This window comes from Ursus arctos, unplaced genomic scaffold (genome assembly GCF_023065955.2).
Source record: "Ursus arctos isolate Adak ecotype North America unplaced genomic scaffold, UrsArc2.0 scaffold_29, whole genome shotgun sequence".
Classification (NCBI taxonomy): domain Eukaryota; kingdom Metazoa; phylum Chordata; class Mammalia; order Carnivora; family Ursidae; genus Ursus; species Ursus arctos.
The window spans coordinates 21104826-21131469 of record NW_026622974.1 but is presented as its reverse complement, the minus strand read 5'-3'; positions in this window follow the sequence as shown (position 1 = coordinate 21131469).

Genomic DNA, 26644 nt, shown 5'->3' with positions numbered 1-26644 from the left:
CTGGATCCAAACAATTAGAGGCTCCTTACTCTGAGCTTGGCTTTGGAATGTGTGCTTCTTTCACCATTTCCACATTTGGAGTCATTTGAAGGCTGTAACCTTGAAAGAATAGTATGTTGTGAGGACACCTGGACTGGGTACATGATTGCCCCTGTTAAGGCCTTTGTATAATCTTTTACAATTCTGGCAGGTGAGTGTGGAGATCTACTAGTCCTATAGCCACCTAAGACAAGCCTTGTATGTAAGTTCCTTGCTTTTTAAACCTGCCACCTATTGATTTGTCTGGGGTGATCTGCCTCTTTTTTCCATCTCTCCTTGCCCTTCATGCATGCGGACCAGTTTTGAATTTCACTCAGGGAACTCCGAGGTTGCAAACCAACAGAAGATTATGGACTCATTTTTCTCCCTTTATGTCTAACAAATAGCTTATACTACTCAAATATTTGAAAATAGTTCATAGGAATTTGTTTTTTGAAACAACTAGTTTTTAAAAAGGTAGATGACATTTATCTCTAGAAACTTTACATATGAACTTCTTAATAAGGTACATATTTAATTGTTGTGCATCAGAAATAAAAAATAGAGACAGGATTTCCTGGACTGCATGTTAAATTAACTCCTGTTCTTTCTTATTATACTTAGGGATTAATTTAAGTGTGTTCATTTGTGGTTCATTTGCATAGTATCTCCAACATTGATTCCTATCTCTGGAATCACTGGAAATCAGGCAGTATTATGTCTCAGTCTTGGGGCACCTGGATGGCTCAGTCAGTTGGGCACCTTCCTTTGGCTCTGGTCTTGATCCCAGGGTCTTCGGATCGAGCCCCACAGCGGGCTTTCTGCTCATCAGGAGCCCGCTTCTCCCTCTCCCTGCCACTCCCCCTGCTTATGGTCTCTCTCAATCTCACTGTCAAATAAATAAATAAAATCTTAAAAAAAAAAAAAAACAACTCAGTCTTCATGCTATTGTGTTGTAATGTGCTATGTGGTAGAGAAGGGTGATAAAGCCCATTCTAGGCTTCAATGATTTTACCTATGAGCATGTCATAGTCAATAACATTGAGAAAAGAGTTTTAATAAAAGTAAACAATCATTCTTCTTAGTTTTATTTCTCCTGGCTCCATAGATAAATTTCAAAGATATATGAATTTCAAAGATAAATTTCAAAGATATATTTTAATTTGGGTTTAATTCAGTAAGGAAATGGTGCATCATGGAAAGACCTCAGGCATTTGAGTGTAGCCCCTTATTGAGTACTCAGTGCCTAATTAGAGCTATAGTTTCTTCATGTCTAAATGACCATGGTAGCATTTACTAACTGGGTTGTTGTAAGGGTTAAATGAGATAACGAATGTCAAATGACTGCCCCATGTCTGCCGATGAAAAAGATTCACTGTGCTTTTTGTTACTGTTATTATCTTCACCTGAAGGTAACTGTATTTCACATAAATAATATGCATTAAAACAAGAAAATTAAGGTGTTACTAAACTGTCTAGTTTCCTAAAAATTACCTCATCTAAAATATTAACTTGCACTCTTAAGTTTTAGAAAATTTACACATTTCACATACACATCTGAGTGATAATTTATAAATAACAGTAAATATAAAAAATTCAACCATAGACTATGTTATGACACGAGTACTCAACTTAAGTAAATCCAAAATTAATCAATTACATTGCATCACTTTTGACCCAAGTCCATGAGTACTATTAGAATAGTTGATAACCCCTTTCCCCATCTATATTGAAATATAATTGACAAATCTTTTATTTATTTGATGTGTACAACTTGATATTTTAATATAAGATATAGTTATATTTATGCATTGTGAATGATTGTCACAACCAAGCCATCGTATTTACTATTTTCTCTGTGTGTGTGTGTGTGTGTGTGTGTGCATGTGTGGTGAAAACACTTAAGATCTACTGTCCTAGTAAATTTCAAGTATACAATATTATTAACTACAGTCACGTTGTTGTACATTACACCTCCAGAACTTATTCATCTTGCAAACTGAAATTTTGGATTCTTTGACCAAAATCTCCCCCATTACTCACTCCTCCTAGTCTGTGGTAACTGCCCTGCTATTCTCTGATTCAGTGGGTTTGACTATTTCAGATTTCATGTACAAGTACAATCATGCAGTATTTGTTTTTGTGTCTGGCTTATTTCACTTAGGTTTTTGTGTCTGACTTATGTCCTCCAGGTTCATTCATGTTATTTCATGTGGGAAAATTTCGTCTTATAATGAGTAATATCTCCGTGTGTGTGTGTGTGTGTGTGTGTGTGTGTGTATACCATATTTTGTTTATCCATTCATTCGTTGGGCATATAAGTTGTTTTCATATCTTGGCTATTGTGACTAAGGCTGCAATGAACACAGGAATATAGATATCTCTTTGAAATAATTGATTTTATTTCCTTTAGATATATATCCAGAAGTGAGATCACTGAATCACAAGGCAATGCTATTTTTAATTTTTTGAGCAACCGCCATAATGTTTTTCACAATGGTTGTGGCAATTTACATTCCCATCAACTTTTCTACATCCTTGCCAACCCTTGTTACCTATGTCTTTTTGATAGTAGTAATTCTAACGGATGTGAGGTGATATTTCATTGTGGTTTTTAATTTGCATTTCCTTATGTTTAGTGATTAGCATAATTTATTATATCTGTTGGTCATTTGTATGTCATCTTTGGAGAAATGGCTATTCAGGTCCTTTGTCCATTTTTAAATCAGGTTGCTTATCTTATGTATCAAACTCTATGAGATCTTTATATATTTTAGATATTAACCCCTTATTGTATATATGGTTTGCAAATATTTTCTCACATTTCATATGTTGCCTTTCACTTTATTGATTTTTTTATGCTGTTCAGAAACTTATTAGTTTGATGTAATCCCCCGTGTCTATTTTTTTTTTCTTTTGTTGCCTGTGGTGTCATATCCAAAAAAAAATTATTGGCCAGACCAATGGCAAGAAAGCTTTTCCCTATTTTTTATTCTAGTAGTTTTACAGTTTCAGGTCTTACATTTAACTCTTCCATTCATTTTGAGTTGATTTTTATATAGAGTATGAGATAAGGGTCCAGTTCCATTCTTCTGAAAGTAGATATTCAACTTTCCAAGCACCATTTCCTGAAGAAACTATCCTTCCCCTACCATGTGTTAGTAGCATCCTTGTCCAAGATCAGTTGGCTATAGGTGTGTGAATTTATTTCTGGCTCTCCGTTTTGTTTCATTGGTCTATATGTCTGTTTTTATACCAATAGCATACTGTTTTCATTACTGTGTCTCTCTACTATATTTTGAAATAAGGAGGAGTGATACCTCCATCTTTGTTTTTTCTCAAGATTGCTTTGGCTATTGGGAGTCTTTTGTTGTTAAATATTAATTTTAGAATTTTTTTCTTCTATTTCTGTGAAGAATGTCATTGGGACTTTGATGGGTATTTATTGAATCTATATATCACTTTGGGTAGAATGGACATTTTGGCAATATTGACTCTTCTAATCCATGACCATGAGATGTCTTTCCATTTTTCTAAATTTTCTTTAATTTCCTTCAACAGCATCTTCAGTGTATAAGTTTTAGTCATCAGTGTATAATTTACAGTGTATAAGTCTTAAGCTTACTCCTAGGTATTTGTTTCATTGTTACTGTGAATGGAATTGTCTTCTTATGTTTTTAGTAGTTTGTGTATAGAAATACCACTGATTTCTGTATGTTGATTTTGTATCCTGCAACTTTACTGAATTTGTTTACTAGTTTTAACAGGTTGTTGTTGTCGAATCTTTGTTTCTTTCTACATTATGATCATGTTATCTCTAAACAGATACAATTTTATTTCTCTAAGTTACAAAAAGACTTTTCTTTTAGAAATTTTAAAAAATTAATCCTAATGGGGCGCCTGGCTGGCTCAGTTGCTGAAGCATGTGACTCTTGATCTCAAGGTTATGAGTTTGGGCCCCATGTTGAAGGTAAAGATTACTTAAAAAAATAAAATCATAAAAAAATTAAAATAAAAAAATTAAAATTAATCCTAAAATTTGAAAGCTATAGAATAGAATCTATTTTTGAAAAACAATGAGCAAAATTAGTAAGTAGCATGACTATACAAATTGGCACAGTCATTCTGGGTGTTATTAACATATAATTTTCAAAATTTTAAGTTTGAAGTACTATAGTAATATATCACATGTTGACATGCACTTAATATGTGCTCATCATAGCACTGTGCTTGCTAATGACTGGAGATATGTTAGTGACCATGAAACATGACATTTATCTTTATGTAACTTATAACTTAATGGTGGATACCGGAATTCCTTTATAATTCCAAAATTGTATTTTCAATTGTGTTAAGTATTAAGAATGCAAAATATGAGTATATAGCTTCTAGATCAAACATAGATGGGATATGGGGAATTTTTTCCACCATAAAAAGGATATTTCAGTTTAGATCTAACGAATGAGTAGTACACAGCCAGGCAGAAAAACAAGGGGAAAAATTGTCTCAGACAGAAGGAACTATATACGCATCTAATATCTGGGACTATGTAATCAAAGATATTAAACTAGTTAATTCAAGAGAAAACTTTACATTATTCAGAGTTTCAGAAAAGCTAGTCGGAGCTTTAGAATAAGGAAGCAAAATCAGTAAACAAATAAAACAAGAGTAAGGAAGATGGAGATAGAGAGGGAAGAGGGAAACTAGAAATATGGGGTGGTTTACATTCTTTCAACAATAAGAATGAGAGTAGCCAAGAATGCACAATAAATCTGATTTGTAGGTAAAGACCTTGGTCAAAGATGTATTGTGCTCATTCTAATTTTAGGGACTCTTCCAGTATGAACCCCCACCTTATAGAAAGACATTATAATGAGGAAAGCACATGTATGTGTACACACACACACAGATGAAATAAAGTCATTAAGAACAGGACCACATAGGTCCAATAGTTCCACCTTGTGGGAAAAACAGGAGGGGGGAATGTATGGGAAGGATGTGCCATGGCAGAGAATGATGTCTGGAAAGGAAGAATTATGTCATAGGCACCCTGGCTTATAAAAGGGTGATCTTTAAAATAAATAAAAAATAAAGGGGTGATCTTGATACTTGTTCTTAGACTTACTCTGTTCACATCAATGAAAGGATTAAGTTATATAGTTACCAAACAATTCTGTTTCTAGTGTTACTCTTTAAAAAGAAAGATGATTATTTCCAAAAATCTTGGATGCTCATTCTTTGTTGCATTATATGCAGTTCAGTGGAAATTAGGAGCTCAGAGGCCTGGGCATTTAAAGGGAATCATTTTTAAGAGGAAATAATAGATTCAAGATAGATTTAGAAGGTACACTTGAAAAGACTGAGGGAAGAAAAAAAAACTGTGATATGTCATTGTGTAAATCAAAATAGTCTTAAGTTTATTTGGGTAAAAACACAATAAAGATTCTTTGCGAACATGCTTATCTTCTCTGAGCAGGGTGGAGATTCTGCCTCAGGTTGATGGAAGGTCTACCATATGCAGCACATTACTTCCTTGGTTGCTGTGGCAAAAGAATAGACACCTAGAATATTTCAGCCTTCTTTTCTTTTGCTTTTGCCTGAATTTGACACTTGTCTTGTTCACCTCTAGCTCTTTGGTCAGAACCATTTTCATGAACCCACTTAACAGCAAAGTGGAAATGTAAGAGAAAAAAATAGAACTCAGCCTCTACTATGGTGACATAATTTTTCTTTGTTATATACTTAAAAATTCTCAGAACACTTTTAGTTCACTTTGCCATATGTTTTGTTCTCAGCCATATGCTTTTCAAATTTTCTAATGAGATGTATTTAAAATAACTGACTTCAAAAGTGACAAAATTTTAAAAAGAAAGAAAGAAAGAAAGAAAGACCTCAAACCAAAGTTTAAAGATGGGCCATGATCATCAAAGAAAAATTTAACATGTTTCTCTGATACATTAGATATATTAATGCTATGTACTTTCAAAATTTCATTTAAAAATTACAAATAGTATACAGCCTAGTTTAGTTTCCTAAGCATTATAGAACAGTAGTAAATTCCTAAAAATAATAATGTGGGCTTTTAATGTGACAATAAATCCACATGTAATTTGTAATTGGCTTTGGGAAAAAAATCTTGACTTTTTCTTTTTTCAGAAACCAAGCAAATCCTTGATTTGTAAGTATATATTAAGACCTATCGACAATAGAACAGAAATAGATGCCTAGACAAGAAAGAAAAAAATAAAAGCTTTAACAGTGAAATAACTGTTGTTGGGTTAATATTTCAATTTTAATATTGTCAATAATTATATTGAAGGACCCTGAAAGTGACATATACTGAATATTTTCTCAAAAGTATTATACATGTTAATTTAAAATATTGCAAATGATTAAAATTTCTCCTACTGATATTTAAAACATGAGCACATGGCAGCTCAGTAAAGCTACAGCTTGGTTTGTTTGCTTACAAAGTTTAAGGAGTTTTTCCATATCTTAGACATATATCAAAGTCAGATGCGAGAAAGTTTGTTAGCTCCAATAGCTTGCTCAAGCAATAGATGACAGTTGGGGAGGAGGAAAAGTCACAGGCAGCAATAACAAGAGGTAGTCATGGGACTGGAACTCATATTCAAATTCTACATGATACATAAGTGCTGCCTGAGTAACCAAGACAGAGCAGGAAATTATCACGCAAGAAAATCCCTAAGTGCCTACGGACATGGGATGATTCATAATGTTACTCAGAATGTGTCATGCTGTATGCTTTTGCTTATTGGGTGAATGCATTTTCATTCCCCAGTCAGGAAGTAGAACTTTTTTCCCGCATGTGTACAGCTCAAATAGCATTTTTAAAAAGCACTTTGATGATTGAGACAAACACCCAGGCAGTTGCCTAGAAAATACAGAGAGATAATACTGTTTGGGCCACATAAATAGAAAAACTATTCCCTAGTAATAAGCAAACTCCAATGATGGAGATTTTCATGGCAATTTGGAGGGAAACAAAGCCCCATAAACAATTCAATTCCCAAACATTCTCTATTTAATCTGACATTTGAGAAATTTTAGGAAAATTTTACAGCTTTACAATTAATAAGGCTTATGGCTCAGAAAATTAGTATCCCATGGTAGATGTCTTTGGAATGTTCTGATTGATCAGGAAATTATCAATAGAACTAAATTTAAATAGTCTAAGAAAAAGAATATTGGAGAGAGAGAGAAAGAAAGACAGGGACAAAGATGGGAGTTCGGGGTGGGGGGGTGGAGTGGGCATGAAAGAGGGGCAGGGAGGGAGGGAGGGAAGGATGCTATCCAGATATAATGACAGAATAAATCCAATTAGACATCCCTTGCTAAAGGTTTCACCCGCCATTCTTTATTTGGACAGAAAATGTAGTGACTCTTATTGGTAAAGTTAAGCAAGCAGCATACCTTACATGTCGTTAACTTAAATAGCTAATTTCTATGAAGTGATTCTATCTGTGATACCTTTTTGCATATTTAAGAAATCATTTAAAAAATAACAGGTGTTAAGCAGTTGATATGTACTTTTTATAAAGACAGCTAAAACAGGGATGCCTGGGTAGCTCAGTCAGTTAAGTGTCTGCCTTCAGCTCAGGTCTTGATCTTAGGGTCCTGGGATTGAGCCAGGTGTAGGGCTCCCTGCTCAGCAGGGAATATGTGTAATATATGTAGCAAATATACTGCATACATAATATGTAACATGTAATATGCACACGTGCATATACATATAAATAAATACATATGCACTTTAAAAGCACATAAATTCCTATGTGAGAATACAAGCAGAACTCATGACAAGAATCTTGGGGCACCTGGGTGGCACAGCGGTTAAGCGTCTGCCTTCGGCTCAGGGCGTGATCCCGGCGTTATGGGATCGAGCCCCACATCATTCTTCCTCTGGGAGCCTGCTTCTTCCTCTCCCACTCCCTCTGCTTGTGTTCCCTCTCTCACTGGCTGTCTCTCTCTGTCGAATAAATAAATAAATAAAATCTTTAAAAAAAAAAAAGAAAAGAACTCATGACAAGAATCAAGTATATTTTGCCTGAAGATGTGGAGTGTGCATGATATGTGCGGGTAGTTGTACAGGTGTGTGGACTTGAATGTGTGAGAGGGAAAATGTCAGAGGAGAGTATTTAGATACTGAAGTAGAAATGGGATTTCAACTGGATGTAAGGAAGGAGGGAACAATTTCAGACTGAAGAAACAGTCTGAGAGCAGGCACTGAGAAGGACAGTGAATTACATGAGAGGAATTCAAAGCAGTATTCTCTGGTCAGAACACATTGTGGGAGAGTCTGGTGCTTTGAAGGTTGGGAAAAATGCAGAATGTGCCTGGAATGCCAAGTATAAGGATTAAGGATCAGTTTCTGTGCAGAGGTAGTCAGTATGAGCAAACCTTGCTAGAAGTCAAAGGGCATGAAAAACAAGAGGCCATTCCACTTAGCAATTAGGAGATTACTGGAAATTGGAGTGATCTGAGAAATGAGAAAGTAAAGTTTATCAGGAAGGGAGGAAATGGAGGTAGAAATTTTTATAGGAGGATGAATGTCATCTGAGAAGCTCACATGGTTAAAAAAAAAAAGTTCATTTAGTGATTTTTAAAGTTACAGAGTAATTTACTTACCACCCAGATCATATGTTTACTTTAAAAAGAAAGTTTAGTATATATATCCTATCCATATATCAATAACAACGAAGTTATATAATATGCTTCTTTAGTACTTTAACATGACATCTGCAGATTGTGATTTTTAAGGGTTAGAGAATTCTGCAAAGGATACATAATTATAATAAATTCAGTTTTGTTTCTTTTTATACAAATTTCTCAATGTAGTTTTCAGAAAGCCTTCTTGAAAGAGCTCTTCACTTTGCCAGAAATACAGGAATGATCCTGCTTTGAGAAGTAGAGTCTCATTATTTTCCCATTAGCAAATAGTTTGTTCATCCCTCCCTCCTCCCTCCCTCCCTCCCTCCCTTCCTTTCTCTTTCTTTCTTTCTTTCCTTCTTTCTTTCTTTCTTTCTTTCTTTCTTTCTTTCTTTCTTTCTTTCTTTCTTTCTTTCTCTTTCTTCCTTCCTTCCTTCCTTCCTTCCTTCCTTCCTTTCTTTCTTCTCTCTCAGAATCATCCTCTCAATAGTAATCTATAATGTAGAATATTATCTGTAAACATCAATCTATTTTGTATTTAAACACTCCAATTCTAATAATCATTTCCTGTAAGCTTTGAAACTAACAGAAAAGTATGTATTTAGAGTCCAGTGATTCAGAACTTGAATTAAAAAAAAAAAACTTATTATATAAGGAAAAAAATGTACTAAATTGCCAAGGTGTTTTATTAGAAAATAAAATGTATCTTCACTAAAGAAAAACCTACCTATATTAGAAATTGTAATGCCTCGATTTAGGCTTTCCTATAATAAAATTCGACAGGAGGTGGACACAATATGTCAGTTGATCTTTCACTTTAAAAGTTCTTTGTTCCCCTTCGTAAGACATATTTTCCTATCAAAATTGTATTTCCTTAACTTTTTAAATGCAGTTCTTATCAAGTAGAAGAAATAACCATATTTCCCTACATTTTCTTCAGTTGTTTTAACCTATCACTGTAAAGTGTACATTTCTGCTCAAATGTACCACAGTTCTTTTAAATCACTTTTATCTCTGATAAAAACAACAAATTAAAGAAATGCAGTTATATTCTCCATTGAAAAATACTCTTTTTATTGTACATTGGCTCTGTTGCTTAAGACGGAACACCCTTATCTCTAGTATTTCAAAAGTTGGCTTTTCTGGTTATGAAATTATAAATTTAATAACAAATTTTATTTTAATGCTTGTTTTATATTACTTTACCAAGAGATCAGTTTAACAGCAGAGTGTATCATTATATTAAATTCTTTACATTTTTTGTTGTCCTATAAATGTATTTAGTCAAAATCTTCTTCAGTGTTTCTGAATGCATACAGTTGTAGGAAGACTTGTTTGGATTAAAGCAGAATGGGGACCCTGCATCCAACCAAACCCTAATTCTTTCTAATTCAGACCCTCTTGAATCACCAAAGAACTCTAGATCTTCCCAAAATAGAGCCTGAAAAAAACAAAAATAAAAACAACAACAATAAAAAAAAAATAATGGATTGGCAGCATAGCACTGAATTGTTAATTAAATATTGATTCTCCTTCTAAAAGAATATTTTAGTAAGAGGCTAATTCATATTGAGTAGTTATTAAATCTTTTAACATTTCCCCCTGTAAGTGAAGCACAAAATAAAAATAAGCTTTTATTTTATCTCTTGGAACAAAAATTGTGTAAAGATTTTCATATAGTTTAGAATTATTAAAATTTCCCTGTATAATAAAGTATTTTTTTCTAGGTAACATGCGTTCATCATTGAAATAATATACAGTTATGTGAATGTAGTCTAGTATGCAGGATAACCTTAATGTTCTGAAGAGATTTTTAAATTGTTCTCTCATTATGAGAAAGGATATGGTAATATATCTGCTTCAAAGAGTACATTAAAAACTGTAATTGAAATAATACTCAATTTCATTGTATTATGCACTTCTGTAATTAGCATTATTTTTATTAATTTCAAATTCTTTATATGAAGAATAATTCTGCTTATTTTGTAAATATGCTAATGTACATTGTTTATTATTGACATTATCAATCTGTTTTTATACAACCTACATTCATGAACTGAGGATTTTTGAAGCAAGTCCTAAACTCCTTCAGTCATCCATGAAAATGAGCCAGTCTGTGTTATTTCTTTTGTTCATTCATTTAAATAAATAATTGTGCTTTATCACAGATAATAAATTAGTAATAATCATTCAAAAGAGCTATAACCCCAGTAAATACTGAAAATGATCAAACGCAGTGGCTTATGTAAGTGTTTATACATTTATTTCCCACTGCGAACCATTTCATGTACTTACATTTTGGCACTCTTGAATTATGAAAGTAATCTTTTATTCTCAACATTTGCTAAGAAATTAGAGGCATTTTTTTCTCCTTTTCCTGATGGTCTTTAGACTATTTCAAATTTAGAATCTCAGTAAAGGAAATAGCAACAGGCAACATTTCCATTTTATAAAATATTCTGTAAGAGCTGTGAGCAGAAACATGAGATACAAATATAATTTGAATAAAGTTGTATTTTTATTGAATATTATAAATCCACATTTTTTGGGGACAGAGATAAGGGAGTGAAATCAAATAGTGTGTTTATATATGTATGTGTACAAAATCTCCACAAAGGGATATTGATAGGTCAATATATCTTAACAAATACAGTTTCATATTTTGTATATATATATATATATATATATACACACACACACACACATACAGATATGCATATGTGTATCTTTCTAAAGTGCTTAATTCTTAATATATATTTATAAGTATGTGGTATTTGTGTGTATGTGAAAGATATACATATTATTCACACTTTAGAAATAATTTGAAGCAGATTATAAAAATGCATATAATATATATTATCCATAATATAGTTCTATGGTAATATGAGATACTTTTTTTGTAAGACTGAATAAATAAATATCATAAAAATTAAAAAAGAATACAACCTTCCACATTGGAAAAGTGGAAGATTAGCCTTAAGATAGTACTTTCAAAGAATAATTAACTTGAAGCTATTTTATACAGATTCTGGCGGAAAAGTATTGATCTTAAAGTCACTGATTACTTAAGGAGGGCACGTGATGTGATGAGCACTGGGTGTTATATGCAACTAAGAAACTATTGAACACTACATCTGAACTAATGATGTACTATATGTTGGCTAATTTAAATTTAAAAAAAAAAGAAAAAAAAAACCTTTGGTTTGACAAAACAACAAAAATAAAAACACAACTAATTGGCAGAGTCATGCCAGCCCTTTGCTGTACCCACTGCTGCAGAATTTAAGGAATCCAGCCTAAAATCATTGATATAGAGATCATAAATAACATCTAATCGAGAGTCTCTCAATCTCAGAGCAGCAGACTGGATAATTCTTTTTTACGTGAGGCTATCCTGTGTAGTGTAGAACCTTTAGCAACATCTCTAGCCCTTATCTATTAGATGTGAGTGGCTCCCACCCCACTTCACCCCAGCCCTTCTGTGATACCAAAAAAAAAAAAAAAAAAAAAAAAAAAAAAAAAAAGTCTTTGAACGTTGCCAGATGTCCCATGGGGGCAAAATTGTTCTCGTAAAGAACCAAAAATCTAAAACCACCTCCTTACGTTCCAGGTTGTAGGACTGTAATGCAGAGCTATTATGTGAGTTATTTAAATCCACATAGCTAATTAGAGACAGAGTAGTCAACAGAAGTGGCTGGTGTTCCTCTATTATTCTCTTCTCTACTTGGCACAGCTGTCTGAAATACACCTCCTACTTTTAGTATGTAAGCAAGATCAAGAAGTTTTCTGTCCCATTTCTACCTTCTGCAGTCTGAAATTATACTTTTCTTCTAAGTAATATATATACTCACAAGATATTAATAATCCATCAAAATTGTCTTTTGTGTATAACATAAAACCAAGTATAATATTGTTAACTTATGTGGTTGACTGTGAATAGAAATATACTTGTATCTTAACAGTAACTCCATCAGTTAAAGACAAGAATAGTAAAACGCAATTGCATTAATTATTGAGCAGAGTGACCACTTAAGGCCATTACAGCAGTGGCTCAATGTTATTAATATATTGGTGGTTGATTTGTTGGCAGTTGAAGTTTTTGTGTGTGTGTGTGATTATTAATCTTAAATTGTGGAGAGGTTAATGTAAATAGGACTCCCAAGTTATTCAAGTGAAATGGCAGTCAAGGAACTAATGAGGCTTTATAGGTGAACACTGGATCAGAATTGCCTTTTGGTTTTTGGAATCCTTTCGGTGACTGTGACACAACAGCCAAATATTGACCATTAGTAGAAAATAATCTATACTGAAGGAGAAGCATTGCAGTTGCCTTACTGCAAATATAACATAAATATATCACAAATGTAAACTACCCCTTAAACTTTCATATTTAATACTCTTTTATAGAATTGCTCTCATGGCAAATTAGTGTAAGAGAAAATAATGTTAAAATAGACTTGAGCCTCCACTTCACATCTAGAGTATTTTAACCTAGATTTTCCTCTAGAAAGGGAAGTAAAAAAGAATGAAAAGGATTGTAGGTACTGTGTCATAACTATTAAACAATCACTTTCGAGTTAGAGACCTAAGATTCTACTTTTGGGGGGGGGGGTGTCACTTAACTATGTAATCTAGTGTTGCCTGGGTGCTTCAGTTGATTAAGCAGCTGAAGGAGAATTTAAAAAGTAAATTAAAAATTTATTGGAGAATCTTAAAACTGAGGTGCTGTTTATTAAGTTTCCTGGTAGGCATTATTAGTGATGTCTTAATACATAATTCCACAAGTCTGTGAGATAACAAAGTATTTGTACAAATAAAGCAATTCCATAGCTACTCTCCATTGAAATACTAGTAAAAGATCAAGTATTCTCAAGCTTTTAGATTTTGAAAGCGTTATGAAAAAAATCACCAACAGGAAGCATCGCTAGTGTATTAGAAGCCTAATATACCATATACACATAATAGAGATATGACCAGTTTGTTTGGATAATAAAAGTATTTTAACACATTTTATCTTATTTTTAATAAACATTTAACATTTACTAACTTTACTAATAAGAGCAAAATATGTACAGAGTCATTTGTCTAAGTGAAATACTTGTTATTTACTTGTATAAATAAAAAATAATAAGTTTGGTTAATAGGAGCATCCCTGAAGAACCAAGTTCATAGAATTTATTCAAAATAATTAACAGTAACATTAAAGATTCCAAGAAAGCTTTGTGAAACATCTACGTTTCCCTCATTGACTGGCACACCTAGCATTGTAGGTTGGTAATTATTATCTTTCCTTGGCAGAAACTTTACTCTGACATTTCTGACACCTACTAAGAATAATTCTGACCAATATAGTTTAAAGATCTTTATTTATTACAATTTTTTGATTGTATAGAAACATTACTAATATGGCCTTGATTTTTGTGTGAATTGGTTAAGTTGCAAGTAGCTTGTAGTAAAATAATTGCTGTAAACTCAGAGATGATTCTTTTATGTCTTTCCTTCTATAGCACCTTTTCAATCACATGTCCCTAAAACTCTTCCTGAATTAGTCCTAGTTTGCATGAGCTGCTTCATATACGTGTATGAAGGGTGGGGTGGGGGAAGGCAGTGGCTAAATGAAATATTATTGATTAGACCCACAGTGAATTTGCAAAGAAGTCCTATATCAATTTACTATCCTTTTGATTAAGCTATTAATAACATATTAATTTCTGATTATGTTGATAGATAATTCCTTAAATAATCTATCATGAAAAATTCACTTTTTAAAAATTTGGAATAAAGTACCAAAATTACTCATTGCGATTGAATAGAATAAAATATATCCAATTATATTTAACCACAAAATTCATTAGATGGCATTTTAATGCTTACAGGTTGAAATATTGGAATATTAATATATTATCTGTAGTTCAGGCTTACCTCAGGATAAAAGTAGTCTCTTTTTTTTTTTTTTTTTTTGGCTTTCAAAATTAAAAGTAGTCTCTAATATCTCTATTGGGGAGAGACATGACACTTAAAATCTTAGGCTGAAGTATTTAATACTATAAATTTCTGGTTAGTACATTAGCTATATTAATTTGAAATAGTAGCTCTATATAATGTAATGGAATCAAGGTTAATTTTTTATTTGATCATTTGTTACAACTTTTTGTATGGACTGTGACATTTGGCTTTAGTTTTATACAACGCTATAACATTTAAACAACAGAAAAGCATCAGATTTATTTGATTGTTTTAGAGAATTCAATGTGAAGACTTTAGAAATCACTATTTGTTTAAAATTTTTCCTACCACTATATGGTTTCATTTTTTTTTTTTTATTTTATAAGATTAGGCTTTCAAAAAAAGAGGATTTCTTGCATTTATCATCATAAATCTATGAGTCTCTAAATGACTTTTATAATTTTTTTCCATAAATTCCATTGACCTCAGACTAGTATAGTTAATAGACACAGTAAGTTTTGTTTGGATACTAAATCTTTAATAAGTGCATCCTCAGGCATATTTTAAAAAACTGCATTGATTGTATATTTAATATTTATGGTTTTCTTTAGGGTCTAATTCATTTTTATTTCATACCAATATTTTTTCCCCAAATAGAGTCTTTGAAGTCTTACCACATACATTCCACATTTGCTGAATTAATATTGGAATTTACTTGTTGACTTTCGAATAATCTTCTATTGGACTGTTTTTTCCTGAGGATACAGATTTTCTAGTGTGCTTGATTCTCCAGGACCTATGAAAGTTAGATACATATGCCTTATGTCTGTGAGAGGAAGTTATTGAATTAATTATATTCTGGCTTATTTGTAAAATGTCATAATGATAGCTATATGTAATATTTCCATGGTTGTGTATATACAAAAAATCATTTTAGTTTTATGTAGCTGTACTTTTTGAGTGAACTTTGCATTCAATGGAAAAGAAATAAAAGTTACAGAAGAGTAGAGAGTGAGAACTTCTCCCTTTTTTGTCTCTTAACTATGCAGATTCTGTCCCCGGAGACAAGAACGGTTTCTGGATATCCTTCCAGGGGTGTATTATGAATATATGCATTAATTTTCTGTACAAATATCAACATACTGTTTTCCATTCCCTATTCTTTCCTGCTAAAATTGTACTTTGGAAAGCTTTTAATGCATATAAAGTTGTCTCGTTTTTGTTTCAAGTTACTAGAATGATTTTAAGTTATACCTCTCTGTAGATGCTTATAACTGACCTATTCCTTTTTTTTAAAAAGTACTCGTGGGACACCTGGGTGGCTCAGTCAGTTAAGTGTCTGTCTTCAGATCAGGTCATGATCCCAGAATCCTGGGATTGAGCCCGTGTGGAGCTCCCTGCTCAATGGGGAGTCTGCTTCTCCCTCTCCTTTTGCCCCTTTTCCTACTCGTGCTCTCTTTCTCTCAAATAAATAAATAAAATCTTAAAAAAAGAAAAAAAAAAGAAAAACAATTAAGTACTCACTATATCTGTCTGCTTGGGCTGTCATAACAAAATACCATAGGTTGGGTATCTTAAACAATAGGAAGTTATTTTTCACAATTCTGGAAGCTGGGATGTTGAAGATCAATGTGTCAGCTAATTCTGTGCCTAGTGAGGACTCTTCCTATCTTCCAGATGGAGGCCCTCCTTTTCACTGTGTCCTTGCATGACAGAGAGAACCTTGGTGTTTCTTCCCCTTATCACAAGGGCGCCACCCTGTTGGATTAGGAGCCTCAACCTGATGACCTTATTTAACTTTTGTCATCTTCTCGCAGGCCCTATCTCCAATTATACTCACTTTGGGGATTGGAACTTCAACATGAGTTTTGGACATAAACATTTAGTACATACTACTTCTTGTATTTAAGTAGGTGAAGGAAGGCACAACAGGAAACAACATATATAATCAAAAGAGTAATGGCCCCAAATTCTAATTAGTCAAGGTTGAGTTTCCCATGATTAGATGACAGCCGTATTTGATGAAAATGTAATCCAGTTAGTCTAGTGTAAGAGAAACTGAAGATGTAAGTTTATTTTACTAGATTTATTTTTACATGGCTTTAGAAAATTATTTGAAATAGACATAGAAATAAATAGTTTAATCAGTCAGCTGAATGCTGTATGACCAAAGGAAAATGGGATATGTTGCAGTATGTTTGCTTTTTTAATGACAAGCATGTGCAATATGCAAGAAGATCCTATAGAAGATTAAATATTTATACTCTTAAATTTATAATGAGCTTATGTTGTTAGAAGAGTCAAATTAAATGTTTAGGATTTGAATCTAATTTCTTGATCTTTAATGCCCATGTTAAAACGCTAAGAGCTATGTCATATGTGTGCTAGGAACACAATATCAGATCTTCAAGGGTTAACGCAAACTTCTCTCCTCAGCTTATTGAATAAATTGTCCACCGCCTTGCTAGCACCTACCAAAATAGTAGTTATGAGTTCTCTGGAGAAAAATGCAAATTTTAATTTTTTATGGACCATACATGGATAGCATTTTTGAAATGCCTATTCATGTACTTTGCCAGTTTTTCCATAGAATTTTGTGTATGAAACTTAAAAATAATGCAGAATAAATAAATAAATAAATAGTTCAATTTCCTTATTTCCCACACATAAGACTAAATAAACTAAAATAAATATAATTTGTCCTCCTCCCTCCCATTGGTCATATGTAAGTAAAAAGTATCTTCTACCGATTTGACACCTGCCATTTAATTTTCTTTAGCTGTGCCTTGATTTTTATGCATTACAATGTAACAATTTTGTTTTTTATTCTTCTTGGTTATTGTATTTTTTGAAGAAATATTATGCTATCTAGAACCAAGACCTATACTTTAAAAGATTTTTAACTTATTGCATTTCACATATATGTATTTAATTTACGAAGAATCAATTTTTGAATGTGAAAGACTTCTGTATCATTTATATCTCTGTGTGGATACACAATTACCCCAGCATGACTTATGAAATATTCTGTAATTTTCCTACTAATCTACCCTTCCATATTCATTCAGTAATAGAGCTATGTTCTGTTCCTTTGTTTTTATTTATGTATTTATGTATTTATTTATTTATTTTTAAAGATTTCATTTTTTTATTTGAGAGAGAGACAAGACAGACAGCGAGAGAGGGAACACAAGCAGGGGGAGTGGGAGAGGAAGAAGCAGGCTCCCAGTGGAGGAGCCTGATGGGGGGCTTGATCACAGAACGCTGGGATCACGCCTTGAGCCGAAGGCAGACGCTTAATGACTGAGCCACCCAGGCGCCCCCCCTTTGTTTCTTTTGAAAGAAACTCCTGAAGTAATATCACAGTATCTTACATACATAGCTTTTTTTTTTCTTTTTTTTCTTTTTTTTATGTTTTGGTATTTGTTGGTGCAGATTTTCTTTTTTCATCTCAGGTAATGTATTTTTAAAAAATCATCCATTTTTTCTAATCTCGAGTGTTTGCATTTCCATATGTGCTTCATTCCATGCTTTTCAAATTCTACAAAATGCCTAGTGAAAATTTCATTGGAATTTTTTAGAATTGATACATCAGTTTAGAGATAATTTTTATCTTTAATCTAATGAATCTTCCAATCCTTTAGTATGTGTATATTTCCATTGATTTAGGTCTTCTTTACTGTTTCCCTTAGTTTTTATTTTTCCATAAAAGTCTTGTGCGCATTTGTATTTATACATTCTTCTCGAGAATATGAAAATGTCTACTATTCAGCTATTCTTGGTGTGTAGAAAGACAATTGATTTTAGCATATTGAATTGTATCAAGAACGCTAGCTAAACTCTTTTAGCTATAATACTATATATGTATGTATTTACTTTCATGATGTTTTATACAGAGGATCATATCATATGCTTACTTTCTTAATAGTCCTCAAAACTTTCTTTTCTCATTCTCTTTATAATTGGATTGGTCATGAAAAAATAATTTGAAGTGAAGTGACAGGGAAGAAAACAGGTCTGCTAAAAAGGTCCTATTAGTAAGGGCAACTTCCTAAAGCTGTAAAGACATAAGATTGATGTTTTTAACCATGAATCTTTAATTTGTTGGAAGTTTGCAAATAAAAGATGTCATAAAATCAAAAAAATAATTTTCCAATGTTTAAACCAAGTCATTATTGTTGACCTAAACCTATTTCATGGTAATCTATTTTGCTTTATTCTGTTGGATTTATATTTTGTTTAGAATTTTGTATCAGTATGTATAAATAGTTCAGTTTTTAAATTTCCTTATTCTGTCATCATTGCTTTTAGAATCAAGTTTATGCAAGCTTTATAAAATGAGTTAGATCATGTCCCTGATGATTGGAAAACTTATATAAAAATGGCATTTTTGACTATGATATTATTCTATGGGACATGAAATTTGAAATTACTGGTCCAATTTATTTTGAAACTTGTAAGATCATTTGGGTTTTTGTTGTTTTTAAATTTCTTATTGAGCAAATTTTTGTAGTTTTTAATTTTTACATAAATATATTTTTATATGTTTCTCTTTCCTTCTCTGAATATATAATTAGTTCACCTTTAAATTTGTAATATTTTTATGCTTTTTAAATCAAATTTGGCAAATCATCCTGATTCTGTTCTACTATCAGAATTTTCCATTACCATTTTGAGTCTTCAGTTCCCTGGAGGGTCATTTATTTTGCTTTATATATTTAAGGCTGCTTTATGATATTTGGAGATGGTGAACAGTAAATACCTGCAATTCAAGCAAGTAGAGCTTTTCAGGAGGCAATTAGTTATAGTGATCAGGAATTTATAAATAAAATTTGTGTTGGAGAATTAGATTTGATAGTCGCGAAAGTATATGGATAATAACTGAAGCCATGGGAGTAAGTGGGGTCACACAAAGTAAATTTGTCAAATGAGAACAGCAGTGAGATAGGACCTAAATCTAGGAAACCTCAATATTTAAAAAAGACCTGGACAAAGTGAAGCCTGGAAATGCTAAGTGAGAAGTAGCAGGCAAATTACCAGGAGAAAGTTCAGGAGAATGTGTCTTGGCAGGTAACAGAACATTCACAAAGAAGTGCATGAACAATGGAGAGAGAATGTTGTAGAAAGATCAGTTAAGGATAAAGAAATAAGCATTGAATTTAGAGCAGAAAGGTAAAAATGGCATTGGCATGAAAAGTGCCAAATTGTTGGTGCAACACTGTGAAGAGAAGCAGATGGTAAATCAGAAGACTCTTTCAAGATACTTATCATGAAGTAAAGAAGACAGCCATAGTGAGACATGAGGTCAAAACAGGATCTGCAAAGATATAAGAGAGACCTGAGCATGTTTAAATGTTGAGGATGGGAAGAAAGCAAGAATTATTGGGAGAGTGACGTTACTGAGGCAGAAAGAAAACTTGGGATTCAGAGGATACTTCTTCAGCTATAATAAAGATGCACGAGGAGACGAGTGAATATTGGTCTTTGGTGGCAGAAAATTGATGGTATTATCATCTGATGATTTCTATTTTCTCTGTGATGTAGAAGAGGAGACAATCTCCTGGAGATTTGGGGAAATTATGAAACACATTTTTTAAAAGTGTAGAAAAGGCATGAAGAAAATGGAACTTCCTGGCATTAAGCATTGGATATTTGGAATTTTAGGCTCCATATCCAAGTGAGAATTGCCTTTTCTTGCCAAAGGGCATGTGAGAAGTCATTCCACTGCCACAGACAGGATAGAAACTGTGAAAAATGCTAGTGAAAGACACACTGAAAATTGATGCATCATATAGCAAACTCATTAACTGGCAAGATCAGCACTTCAAATATTTCAAAATTTACTTTGAGGGAACACATTTTTCTATATGAATCAATCTTCAGGATGTATTAATTAAGCCAACTCTTCTATATTGTTCTAAAACAATAAAGATAATAGTAGTTAACTCTACTTCATAATTACACAGTAAGAGCAAACTTTCAGATAAGAGTTACATGATATATCAGGCTATAAATGGGTACAGTGAAATCTTAGGAGGTGATCAATCATTATGGAGAAAAAGCTTTCTATTTCATTTGATCATCTGTCCTGTTCTTTAAGCAATAGCTAATTAGCCTATCAAAGTCCCTATTTTTAGAATGAAATGTTGATTAATCTGAATGTGAAAATCTTTTAAAATATGACAAATGAGGGCTCACATGAATCTTTAAGCTGAAAATATTTTCTTTCTGTGTTAAAGCTATTAACAGTGCCAGTATTAGAGATTATAGATCATGAAAAACTATTGTCAGTGTCTAAATCTTAATGTAAATAAGACAAGTGCAAATCAGGAATAAATAACATATGTAAAATATTTGTATATTCTTTAGTATATAATTGTTTTTAGTCAATATAGATATATTTAAATGTTTGCAAAAATTTTATATATAACCTCTTCTTCCAAACTTGTTTTATCAATAAGGTTATATATATAGATATATACATATATCTCTCTCTCTATATATATATCTCTATAGATATAGATATAGATATATACATATCTATATCTATATATAGATATATATATAGATATATACATATATCTATATATATATCTCTATATATAACATATATATGTATATATACACATATATATAAGACCTTTATATATATATATATGGTCTTATATATATTATATATATCTAATATATATATCTATAAGATCTTATATATACACATACATATATATATATATATAAGACCTAAATATTTATTTATATATATATATATATATTTATATATTTATATGCTTAAGTTATATACATATATAAGTTTTGTGAGAAGTTCTTATTGTGTAATCTTTGGACATCATAGCTTAAGCATAATCTAGGCACCTGCTATCCTTTCTATGTTTAAAGGACATAGAATACTACTTTCAAATTGTTATATTGAAAATAACAATATTTTAATTAAAAGCTGTTATTATGAATTTTTGCAATCTATTTTAAGAAGAATATTATTTCACTGGTCAATTCCCAGGTTAGCTGCATCCCTGATAACTAAAGCCTTTTTACGTAACAAGATATGATTTAAAGTACTTATGACCCATTAGAGATTTTTACTAAGAATATTATTGTCCTGGGGTGCCTGGGTGGCTCATTCGTTAAGCGTCTGCCTTTGGCTCAGGGCGTGATCCCGGGGTCCTGGGCTGGAGCCCCACATCGGGCTCCCTTCTCCACTGGGAGCCTGCTTCCTCCTCTCCCACTCCCCCTGCTTGTGTTCCCTCTCCCTCTCTGGCTGTCTCTCTCTCTGCCAAATAAATAAATAAAATCTAAAAAAAAAAAAAAAAAAGAATATTATTATCCTTGGATTAGTTCTCTATTTGTTAAAATTTTCACATTAGGAATAATAATTACTCCATTGTGAGGAAATTTAACTCATTTAAAAGCATAAAAACAAAGCAATCATTGTAAGTTTGACAAGCTGTAACTGACTTAGAAGAAAATAATTGCTACCTGTTATTTCTTGCTGAAATTTAAAAAAAATCTTACATTTTAAAGCTTGAGTTAAATTTTGTGTACATATAACTTGTGTATACTATATACTGTATATTAGCTTCTGCCTTGAAACAAAGTAATAACAAAGCTTTCACATGTTACATTTGATTATGATGTTTATCATGATGCTAATTCTGAATAGATGCCATTGACTCATCTAAATAAAATAATGAAGTAGAAACTATATAATGTTTTGGCCTATTTGAAGTCCCAAAGACATCTACTTGAAAAACTGAGGCAGAAGTAGTCCCTCACACCAGCGAAGGCAGTGCCTCAAAAGCAAATTTTATTTTCCACTCTAAAATATAGAAATAGTATAAAAATCCTAATAATAGGTACTTAAAATAGTATTAATTCCTGTTTTCATTTATAAAGCCCATATTTTACAGAATAATTTCAATTTCTTTTTCAAAAAGTGATATTACTATGCTCTGCTGAAATTCATTTGACTATCTCCCCTTATAAAATGTCATTCAGTTTCATAACTTTTTAGATACTTGGATATTAAAATGGTCTTTTTTTTTCTGTTTCAGGATATAGTCCCATTTATTTTAAAACATTAGTATCATATGTTATTAAAGACTCTACTTGTATACCCTTTAACTACCCCTTTAAGAGAGTAGCAGTGACTTTTGCTGTTTGGTTTGTGTTCTACACATGTACTTCATTGCTCCTCTTCCCAAAGATACTCCATGTCTGCTCATGCCAGTGTCATTTCACTTTTCATAGTAGATTCAACTAATCATCTGTAGACACAGAATGGCTGAGTTCTGCTTCCAACAGGCATCGCAGGTCTGACCCATCCAAGCATCTCATCTAGGGAATGATTGCTGTGTCATATACTTTGTTTGACCCTGACGTGTGGTAGTGCCCGGCAAGTCTGCATTTAGCACTCTTGCCTACTATCTACAATTACAACTCTTGAGGCCTAGAAAATTAGATGAGATCTAACTTCTATACCTCTTAAGAATCAGGAACTCAGGGGCGCCTGGGTGGCACGGCGGTTGAGCGCCTGCCTTCGGCTCAGGGCGTGATCCCGGCGTTACGGGATCAAGCCCCACGTCAGGCTCCTCCACTGTGAGCCTGCTTCTTCCTCTCCCACTCCCCCTGCTTGTGTTCCCTCTCTCGCTGGCTGTCTCTCTCTCTGTCAAATAAATAAATAAAATCTTAAAAAAAAAAAAAAAAAGAATCAGGAACTCAATAGGAGGGTCTTTGTTCTTTTTGGCTGGTCATATTGCCTCTACCCAGTGTCCTTTCTGGCAGCACAAGAGAAAGTCAGAAAACCTAGTGACTGACATGTTCACCCAGAATGTTTTGTATCATTCTTTTTCTAACAGATACCTCAAAACGTTTGAGTAAAGAAGGAAGAGAAGTTTATAACTTTGGGTATGGTAATGATTTTAGAAAAGTGACCACCGAAGTCTTCATCTCATCCTTTGTACAATTATTGTCATAATTTTATTTCTACTTTAGTTAAAAACCCTGCCATACAAAATTATTATTTGGGAGTAAAACAGTCAATAGCAGAGGAGGCACTCACTCTCAGGTATATGCATTTGTGGGGATTGCTCTGCATGAACCCCAGAGTTAGTGAAAAGTAGGTAAGGTACCAAGGGTGCAGGGCTTAAAGGAGAATTCACATTCAGGTGCTGATCCTGTTCTTGCCTGAGTCTGAAAATGAGAGCCTCCTTAAATTTTTCACTCTGAGCACTTAACTTGAGTTTTACTGTAGTCTTTTTACCATCCGGTCTTTCCTTTAGACTTTTGAATATAGGGGATATAGTTATAAACTCTTACTGTCCTTAGCTATTGCTTTTGTTTGTATCTGTATGGATCTGTTCTTAATTGTTATCAATACATGATTTTGGGCTTTATTTTTCTATTTCTTTGCATGGTTGGTAATTTGGATTGAATGATAGGAACTGTGAATTTTACTTTGATGAGTAATGATATTTTAAATTAGTCTTATACATATTATTGAGATTTGTTCTGAGGCAGAGTTGAAGTATTTATTTTTTAGATTTTAATTTTTCAGATATTGCTCTAATATTATTTATTTGGAACTAGATGAGTGGTTGGACTAGTAGAACCAAACTTCAATATCACATTCAATGACAAATTAGTGAATGTTTTCCAGCCAAGATTGAGAGTAAGGCAAGAATATCTGTTGACACTATTATCCAGCATTGTACTGGATGTTGTATCTACTACAATAAGGAAAAATGTTAATATAAATGAAAGGCAAACGTTGGGAAATAGTGAAGTAAAATTGCCTTATTTGAACCTGATTGTTTACTTAAAATATCATGAGTAGTCTAGAAAACAACTTAGATATGGTAAGTAAAATTAACAAGGTCATAAGACACAAAATAAATATATAAAAATTGTTTTTATTTCTATATACTAGTAGCGAACCATTAGAAAATGAAATTTTATTATCTATTTACAGTAACATTAAATGTAGACTTGACACTTTAGAGTCCTTAAAGTATTTCTACATGTATCAGTGTGATAGTGTTTTACCACCAACTAACTGCCTTTTTTCCTAGTTACTATAACAAATATTTGAGGATAGGCTTATTAACTTGTTTATCCAAACATTAATTGTATTTGTTTTTGTTTTATCTATAGAGTCAAATAAGATTTGAGTAGCATGCAAAATATCTATTTACATCGGTGTTAACAAACAAAATACATAAGAATAAACATCAAAAAAGACCAAGGCTCTTGACTGAAAACTATATATTATTGCTTAGAGAAATTAAGAAAGACTTAAATTATTTGTCCACTATGTATATGGATTGGAATACTCAAATTCTTTAGATATCAGTTCTCCCCACATTGATCTATATGGAACCCCAGTCTAAATTTCAAGGCATTTCTTAAGAGATTGATAAACTATTTCTAAGTTTATATGATTTAAAAAAAAAACTTGGAATAAACATAAAAACTTTAAAAAATAATATCAAAGTGGTCTTATCTAGTATCAATACTATTATTACAGTCAATTAATTTTTGACAAGAGTGCTAAGACTATTGAATGGAGTGTTTTGACTTTGTTAGATTAACATTTGTTAAGAAGAATCCTTGAGTATAGGAAGTTGAGATGGTGGTATGGTGAGACCTCATTCAACAAAAGGCCACAAGGATAACTGAAAGGGAGCCACAAGGATAAGGCCACAAGGATAACTGAAAGAGTCCTGAAGCATGTACAAAGCAGACCTTGAATGGCCACATAAGGAGGTCAAGCGTGGTGCAGGTAGAGAGAATGTGGCAGAACCTAAAGCACATGCTTTTATTAGGGTCCACGGGTGGAGTGCTTTGGGATTCCCAGGCTAAGGCCAGATTAGTCAATTCAAACAAAAACAAAACAAAACAGGGTTTTGGTAAGCTTTGAGGGAGTCCTACCTAAGGGGCATACAAGGGGAAGGCACTGGGAGGTGCGGGAGACTGATTATCACAAGGATCTTCGAGAGGGTCACATCAGGAACTTCTATTTGCTTGTGAATCTGTGGACTGTTTTCTAGGGCATGTGATTGTGGAAGGAGCTAGGATCAGCTCAAGGCCCCTGCCGGTGTCTTGGCCATAGAGAAAGGGTGCTGAGGCAGCAGTGTTATGGAGTAGTTTAGTTAAACTCTCAACATGAGGATAGGACACACATGCACTCTCTCTCTCTCTCTCATACACACACACACACACACACACACACACACACACACACACAAGTCATCTTCAGTACTATCTTTTCTTCCAATAATGTACAGAGTTACGCTATAGCTGGAACCTCTTCCCATATGTGATAAAATTTTTAGTTTGCTTTTATTCCCTCATCTAGCTCCTTTGTCTCTAGTACAACCTCTCTTTTTATAATTTTCTGGAATTTTACTTTGTAATTTTTACATTTTGATAATTTTGACAAATATTTTAAAATATGACCCCAAGATTATAAACTTAAAAAAAATCTGACTTTTTAAAAAATAAAAACAAAAATGACTAAACTTTTGCTCTTCAGAAAAGTGTTACTAAAAACAAAAGGCAAGCCAAATACTTGGAGACTATATTTGCATAGAATGTCTTGGAGTTGATGACCCAAATGTAAAGCTAAAAAATTCCCATAATTTATCCTTTTATGCATCTTGATATCAGTTTGTCTGAAATGTATATTTGAATTATTAACACTATTTTAAAGGTAGGAATTACCTAAAGTTCCATTCAGATCCAGGCAACAAAATGATCTGATATGCAGCTATTCATAAAATAGTCAAAATCCTAAATCTAGGGGACTAATATAAAAACTTGTTAATGAAAGCCCAGTTTTGCTGATAGGGTATCTCTAGTGTATTAGTGTGCTTTGAACTCTACTTATCTCAAAAATGCAAAATTATTTCTTCTATTTGTCATATTAATTAACAAACTGATATTTAACAGAACTAAATATAGCCAAAACACTTGTTATAATCATGTTTGGATTATG